This window comes from Oreochromis niloticus, linkage group LG7 (genome assembly GCF_001858045.2).
Source record: "Oreochromis niloticus isolate F11D_XX linkage group LG7, O_niloticus_UMD_NMBU, whole genome shotgun sequence".
Classification (NCBI taxonomy): Eukaryota; Metazoa; Chordata; class Actinopteri; order Cichliformes; family Cichlidae; genus Oreochromis; species Oreochromis niloticus.
Window position 1 is genome coordinate 60,112,994 of NC_031972.2, and position 8,344 is coordinate 60,121,337.

General features: G+C 41.4%; 1 protein-coding gene across 1 annotated transcript in view; it reads left to right on the top strand.

The window, feature by feature from the left end:
* Positions 1-8,344, top strand: part of mob2a (MOB kinase activator 2a) — a 54,190-nt gene that overhangs the window by 1,525 nt on the left and 44,321 nt on the right. The gene's annotated exons all lie outside the window — the stretch shown is intronic.

Genomic DNA, 8,344 nt, shown 5'->3' on the forward strand with positions numbered 1-8,344 from the left:
CTGCGTTATTTTTAGCTCGAGGCTGCACAAGTCATGAGTTTTGAGTGAAAGCTCGTGATAAGGACTGCATTTATCAGCCTCGGTGACGATACCTGCTATACAACCAAAGTTCAAAGCCACGATCGGTGTGCTCGGGCTTAACATTTGAAATCAGTGGAAGCGACGGAGTAACTTTCCAAACCCTGACAGCCCAGAGCATTGTTGTAGACTTCAGATGTGTTGTCTTGCTTTTACTTGCGTATTTGCTATGCAAAGTCTTCAGACACTGGATTGTCTGGTCTCGTTTGTCTCTAATCAAAGTAGGGCGTCAGCGACGTTGCACTCAAAGGTGCGTTTGCAAGTTGAAATCCAAACCTGAAATGTGAAATTAAAAACTCGAGGTGTCATCACATACACAAATGGCTCGGACTTAAACATTAATCAGGTTATTGTTTTTGCTGACTGTTTATCTTTTTTGGCTTGCTGCAGCACTAAAAAAGCACATCAGCGATGAGGAAGGGTGGAGGCCCGTTGTTAGGGGAGTTTCTACATGTCTGCTCGGTTTTTTCTGGTAGATAACAATGCTCCAAGTCTGTTCCCTGAACTCAGTGTAGGCTGGCTGTTAGCTCTGTAAAGATAGTTAACTTGTTGTCCAAGACAGTCTGCTCATAAGTCATAATCTCAGGCTTTATCAATTGTGCCCACGCACGTTTTCCAGTAACTTAAAAAAACAACAAAGAAAACCGGGTTGTTTGTTAGATATTACACAGACTTGGTAAATAACACATTTGCTTCTGAGTGGCCTGTTTGGTATTTCATGCAGGTTTTCCATGCATGGTCTGCTTTGCATAAAGAGCATTTGACTGCTTTGGTAGACACAGGTTTCTTGTAGTCATTGTTTAACTTGTGTTTTTCCCCTCCCTATGACACTGGTTTTCCTGGTTTCACTAACTGGTTCTTGCAGTAACTTGTTTTAAATAACATCAGCTCTCTGTTATGAATTTTAATTTTTTTATAGGTCCTTAATTTCTCTTCCCTTTTCCCCCAAACTCATGAAATAATCATATTTTGCCCAGACAGTGCTTTCAGACCTGAAATATTTTGCACAGCGATCTGATGTAGTTTGGTTTTAGAAGAAATGAGGAAAGTAAAGACCTACATATAAAAGAAAAGACCTCTGCCTGTCTGTGGATGTTACTGAGTGTATTTGGTGGTAGTCCACGTTCTCCACCTGAGAAAAGTTATAGTTGGTTCTATTTAATAAATATTTGTTTATGAAAAACAAAGCAGATTGGCTTTGTGATAGACGGTCATGCCTCATATCCAGTGATGGCATTTGGTCATGTTGAGAGTATGTGTTTACCTGCATGTTAAATGAGCTCTTTGTATAGAGTGAAACTATGCAGTTAAGGTGAGCATGTGTGATCTAAATGCATTGGAGGCCAGCAGGAACGTGTCCAGTGTGCGTCACCAACAGTATGGAGTCCATGAATGAGTTAACCAAGCGTGTAATCACTCTGAATACAAACCTAGGGCGAAGGACACCCCTGCCAAGACCAATGGAAGAAGGAAGTGAGGAGAGTGTGAGCATAAGGATGGTGGAAGAAAGAGATCTAGTGAAAAAGAGTGGCTGATTTGGAGAGATGAGAGAAAAACAGGATGATCAAAAGAGATAAAGGAATAAGCGATATCTCATTTTTTTCTTTAATTAACCAGTTAATGGGGAGGGAGGAAGGTGATAAGGTTGCTTTTGATAAAATGGTTGATTGTAAGACAGTTAAAAGAAATTATAAGGTGGGGGAAGGGACAGTGTAGTTCATAGGAAAGATGAAGCTCTGCAGGGAATCAAATGGAGACAGATGAGAAACCTGTGAGTGCTTGTAATGGTGAATAAAGGAGATCTAGAGACAACAACATATTATGGTGGGAGACATACTCACAAGAACCAACCACTGGTTTTAGCTGAGGCTACCACCTCTTGGTATGGTGATACATACACGTATCACTTTTTAGCCTAAATCTGTTTGTTAACTAGCTGCACTCTATCTGTGTACTGTGATATTTTAGACGGAGCGCATTATTTCAGAGCTGAATGACCTCATCTGTCCCTATTCAGAGTCAGACAGGATGTTAAATCACTGGAGAGATGTGCGACGCCTAAATGTGTCTTTTCCTGCTGGGTGAAATGGGTAGGCTTTGACAGATGTTTAATCCCCTTGCTTGTGAGTGATGGGTTGGTAATGCTGAACGAAGAGCGAGCGAATGGAAAGTACAGCGCCTAAGTGGAGCACTGCTTCAGGCTGCCCGATCTGAGCAAGAGTCCAACGTAATGTACACTTAAAAAGGCACTGTATCACCTGTGGGTAGTGTATCAATATCCAGCACTATGGGAGTAATGCGAGTCATATGATAGGTTCTGGCTTTTTGTGTCTTTTTATTTTACAGATCTCAAATTTCGTCAAGTTCATATACTTGATAAAAGTATTTGAAAAAGAAAAATTAATCATATAGATTAATGTCTTTGTGCTATTTAGTGCATAACGGGCGATGCAGTATAAATATAACAGTAGCACTAAGGCAGGATTCACACAGATGCTTTGCTGGCGCAGTCATCATAGCAACAATAACCAATGATCACAAGGCATGGCAGCCAAGCCAAGCCATCCTAAATTTTGATACCGCACCCACCTCGCACTCTGAGGATATTTTTATGACGAAGTCTGGAGCATTTGAATAAATGCGACTTGATTGGCTGACGCCTTTGCTGGCATTACAAAGTCAAACTTGTCTAAACTTCAAGCATGAGCAAAACAACAGATCAGCACTCGTGAGAAGCGGGAGCATTGAAGGCTGAATCTGTGGTTATACTGCCTAACTAACAGCCAAAATCACCATAAAGTCTAACTGACGTCTAAAATGGTTTCAGCAAAGTCTGAACAAGCTTCCTGTACAGTTCCTGATTTCTGTTATGACTTCACCCTCTGTGATGTTTTTAGCCACATTTCTTGTAAGAAGATCTTAAGCTCTAACATGCTATTTACCTGCCTTCCTATCGTCAGAATAAGGTGTTATGGTGCTGCTTGTGGCATTGTATTGAAAAATGTCAAACTTCAGGTGTGACTTGAGTCAGATTGAAATGGCTTGTCCACTACTGCAGTTTAGTTACTATCTTTTTAAAACTGTTTAAAATATAAAAAGAGAGTGACACTGTCAGATGATGGTAGATCGAGAAGGGGAATTCACATGAACTACTTATAGGTTGGACTTTGTCAGCCGTGGTAAACGTCTGTCTATTTGTAAAGCTCGCTTGCCACTGTGGCTCATTTCCAAAATAAGAGGCGTCTTTCTGTGTCTCTTAGTAGGTTTTTCTTTTTTTGTTGGGTTTTTTTTTTTTTTTTTTTTTTGGATAATGCAATTTCTTAATAATTTTATCACCTGTGGCCTGAATGCACAGTTTCCAATGAGTCCATGCTGCTTTTTAGGTTTTAAAGTAGTGAGTGAGGGGATTGAAGAGGTGAGCACATGTGTCAGTTTCTAAGACTAATCATTTTAGTGGCTGGGAATACATTTCTGTTGCAGCGTTGGATTATATTAATAGAGTAGCAGTGAATTGGATGACTGTATATCCAGGAGACACTTTAAAAAAATATATATATATATATATTGTGTTTGTGTATATAAAGGCATGAGACTTTAGGTTCTTTTATCAAATTTTAGTTTCTTGGGTGCGGGGATAGTTTGCATAAAACTATTGTAGCTAAATCGGCTGCAAGATTTTACCAGTTTAAATGAAGTCATGCCTTAATTTGAGCATCATAACGGAAGTTCAAATGTGTAGAATAAACCAGTCGCCATATGTTAGTCCTTATACAGCAGACTCCTTTGTTTTAAAACGTTTCTAGTTTGTCTGCAAATACACCGTTAAGAACAAAAAAAAGTGTGTGTATTTTAGAAACCATGCAACATGTTCAGTGTTAAATCTCTTAACTCTGTCTGCGTATAACCTGACCTGTTCATGTGGTCACAAACCAACGCTTACAAAACCTTGTGATAGAATATCTTGGTATGGTGTCAGTACTTTCATTCTTAGCCTGCATGTTTGACTAATATCCCTTTTTACGCTTTCTACTTGCTCTGTGTGTATCTTCCCAATGGGGATTTTGTGCACTTCAACCCTGTCCTCAGGTAACCTCATTTCCATCTCTGCCACGGTGCAGGCATACACATGTAAAAACACACACGCACGTTCTCAGCCCAGGTGGCTGCTTCCGCTGCTTGCACCACAGATGCAGTACTGATAATAGACTGCGACAGATGAGCAGACATCATCTTAATGCAGTCACCTGCTTCTAAGGGTGGAAACTAACAACCCTGTCACTGAGTTCCTAGTATTGAGTCTGACTTTGCTGTCTAGTGTCAGGTTTTGAATCATGTGTGCTGTTCCTTTTGTACACTGTTTGCTTACTAGGTCTAACCTGAGAGCGGTAAGCGTCAGTTCCCAGAAGTCCTTAGTGTCTGTCTGTGGAGCTGTTTACTGTGCAATACATAAATCAAACAAGAGCTTCTGTTGGCTCTCTGCAGACAGAGCATGTAAGAGCCTTGCTCTATTAAGAATCAATTTAACGTGTTTGGCACTAAAGTTGCTTTACTACTACACACCCACAGCAACCCAAGCCAAGGTTTTTAAGACCACGTAACCTAGCTAAATCTACTTTAGTGTTTAACACATTACGCCTGTGTTGTTTGTTGCAAATCCTGTATCCTGACACACGTAGTTTCTCCACAGCTCCTAACATGGAGCACAAATGACACCATGGTTAATGTCAGTTGAAAACCAACCAAAACTAACATCCTGTGATTGTATGTTTATGGTTTAACAAGAAATGGTTTTGAGTTTCTAGTAATTTGGTCAGTTTAGAACTAATCTGTCCTAGAGCTTGCACAGGATATCTGAATGTCCCAGTCTTTAGGAGTCTAACTTTCCAAGTGTTTATGTGTAAAAGCAAAAAAACCCCCAAATACCTGAAAGCAAACTAACTGAAAATACAAATGTTAAAATACCAGTAACAGTCATGTGAAAAAGAGTTTTCACATGACTCTGTGCAGCTCTGGAAAAAGCCAAGTACTCTCTTACTGCCTCCCCAAATTAAGAGGTACTGCTAATCAAATTCTCTCAGTGAATGTGACCACCTTTTATAAAACCTAACCCTTTTATTTGACAGTTTCATCAGCATCCAGGTGTGTGTTATCACAGTGCCACAGTCTTCCCAGAGTGGACATCACAGCACATTCACCCCAAGGTCAGACCATACCTGTGGCATACCTGTGAGACTTGACAGGCCTCAGTTACCGGGTTAAATGTTCACGTTTGTCAGAGTAAATTATAAGGACTGAACAAGTATAGCTTTTATTTTAGAAGGGTGGCCTCTCTCTAAAAAGAGCATTCTGGCAAGTCATGCATATGCAAGCTGGACCTGAACCACAACCACAAGATTCAGGAACAATGTCTTTTGGACAGATGAGAACAAAGTGGAGATGTCTGGCCATAATGCACATATTAGGCAAAAACTAAACTCAACATATCAGCACAAATGCCTCAAAACAACTGTCAAGCATGGTGGTGGAGAGGTGATGGTAGGGGCTTGTTTTGCAGGGCTGAGTTCCTCTATATACCAAACTATAAAGTCCACCAGCTAAAGCTAGGTCATGCAACACGATGAGGACCCCAAGCGCAGCTGCAGATCTACTATAGAATGGCTGAAACGAAAAGAATCAAGGCATTGCAATGATTGAAATGTTATTGGGGCTTCAGTGAGCAATATGAGAGCTTTAATAACAACATACAAAAAAGTGATTGCTTCAAGATATCACTATTAAAGGTGATTAAACAAGCTGCTTACTCAGGGTGTGAACTTTGTTTCCAAAGCACCAGATTGCCTGTGTATTGCATCAGATTATTATATCAGTATTTAATATTAATCAGTACTAATTTATAATTTTCCAATAATTGTTTTATGCGCCTCACATTAATTCTACGCTGCTTTAGTGATGCGAGGGCCCAATCCCAGGGTTCAGCGTCAGGCTTGAGGTTATCCTATGATGATGTGCCTCCGTTTCTGAGGTTTGTTTACTCCCCAGAAAGGACACTGTAGTCACTTTCAGCCCTTTAACACACTCTGTCTTCTACTCCCTCCCCCCTTTCCCCCTTTCCCGCTCTTGCTCTCTGGACACTGATATGCAGAGACGTTTTGGTGCTTGACTGCTGCCTGAGCTGGACTGTTCAGCCACATAGAGCAACGCAGCCTTGGTAATGTTTTTGGGAAATTTTTTAAACTAATAAAAGCTAGTGGAGGGGTAGGAGGAACGCCTAGATGCTGAGTAATGTTGTACAAGCGCTATCATGCATTTTTTTTTTTGTTGTTTTTTTTGTTTGTGGGCTTGCCTCATGTGGGGAAAGAGAGAGGAAAACAGTGTAAGGGCAAAGCAGAGCTGGAGGGCAGAGTCAAAACAAACAAGTCCTCATCTTGCCTCTGATATCGGCTCCCTTCTTCAAGGCTGTACCATTATTTTGCGACAGCGGTGCCAGGTCCATCCTATTCCTCAGACACACCATCAGAGCCAAACTGTTATAGTTCAGAGTTGTCAGTGATATCAAGTTTCACAGAAAGGTGACACCTAGAGCATGCAGGTGATCTTGTAACTAGCACGATTAACAGTAGTCGTAGAGATGCAGGTGTTCTGCACTTACAAATGATCATTTTCACATTGGTTAAAATTGTGGGCGATCATTTTTGAGAATCATCCTAAACCAGCTGGTGTCCAATTAAATCTTAAATGAGGTTTCTGTATCTTGGTGTTCCAGGATATCAGTGTGCATCATTGAGGGTGATATAAAGGCACTATTGAAAGTCTTTTTCAGGAGGCAAAATGCCTCAGGGCAACAGAACACACACACTCCTGAATAAAGACTGCTGGACGCACTGGTTTGTCTCATCAGACTCTGCTCTACTTCCCTGTCTTCCCTTTCTCTGAGGCAAGGACAGGGAGAGACCCAGACATGAATCTGATACCAGGATGACTCTGCAGTTTGCCTTTCACTGAATATGCATAAGTGGATAAATGAAGAATCCAAATGCATGCATGGCTGTATTAAGCACTTTCACGAGCACTTGAGATGGAAACTCTTGCTAAGTGTGGTGGGTGTTGTTTTTTTTTCTCCCCTTTTGCCAATATATTTGAGTGAAGATGAGCTTTCAAAAGCCTCAGGGCAGTGCATGCTCTGAGTGCACTGCAACTAAATACTGCGATAGATTGAGAGGCTGCAAATGAAACCCAGGCCGGAGTACCTGGAGCTGGCTGTGCATGTGAAGCTTCTCCACCCACTCACATGGGTCCTGACCTGTTCAAAAGCTTGAACAGACTGTCACAGACTTCACAGTGTCAACTACACTGGTTGGTAACATTTAACCAGCATATTACACTGATTTAAGAGGCCATAAGTTTTGATGTGTTTACAGTCTGTAAAATGAATTTGTTGCTGCTTTCAATGTGGAGATGTTCTCAGTTGGGCTGCACTGTTCAGCCTCTGGCATGGCTGTGTGTGCGTGTGTGTGTGCGTGTGTGTTTGTGTGCATGCGCACGTGTGCGTGTGTGTGTTTTGCCTCTGTTTCACTTGGCAGGGGAGTGGCACCACGCTGCGACTGTGTTTACTCTTTCGTAACGCTCTGGGCAGCTCTGCCCAGCACACACCACTGGCGCTGCCAACGAATGGAGAGAGGGAGACGAGGAAAAACACTGGCAGCAGGCAGGAACAGTCATAGCTGATCAGCTGCTCTCTCACTCTCACCCCTTCCACCTCTTGTTATTGGTCACATCAGGACATTTTCCTCTCACATGCTTAATTATAGAGCTGACTTCAGCAAGCAGATCCCAAACTTGACTCGCTGTTCTTGTAGCTGAACTGCCTGCCACAGGCCTCGGAGCAGCTACTGTTCTGTCAGAGAGCATGGCAGTCATGGGCCGCTGTTGGCTACAACTGTCTTAAGATCTTCTAAAATAAGTTGAACATCCTGCAGCAGATTTTTAGTAGTTGTTGTTGTTGCTATCCACCCACTCTGGATGCCGCAAAGAACCGTTCTGCTTCTTTTCAGGACAAGTTGAAGTTTGCCTATAAGATGCATTTAATGACACCTTTCTTATTTAAGAAGATATATTCTTTGTCTTTACATGTTTCTTTTCTGTTTATTGGGTTAAATATAATTCTGTTTTTCTAAATCAGAATGTCAGAGATTAATCAAATGACTGTTTTGTTCATAAACTGGTGAGAATACTAATTAAAGTGCCACACTTTCAATAAACACGCACA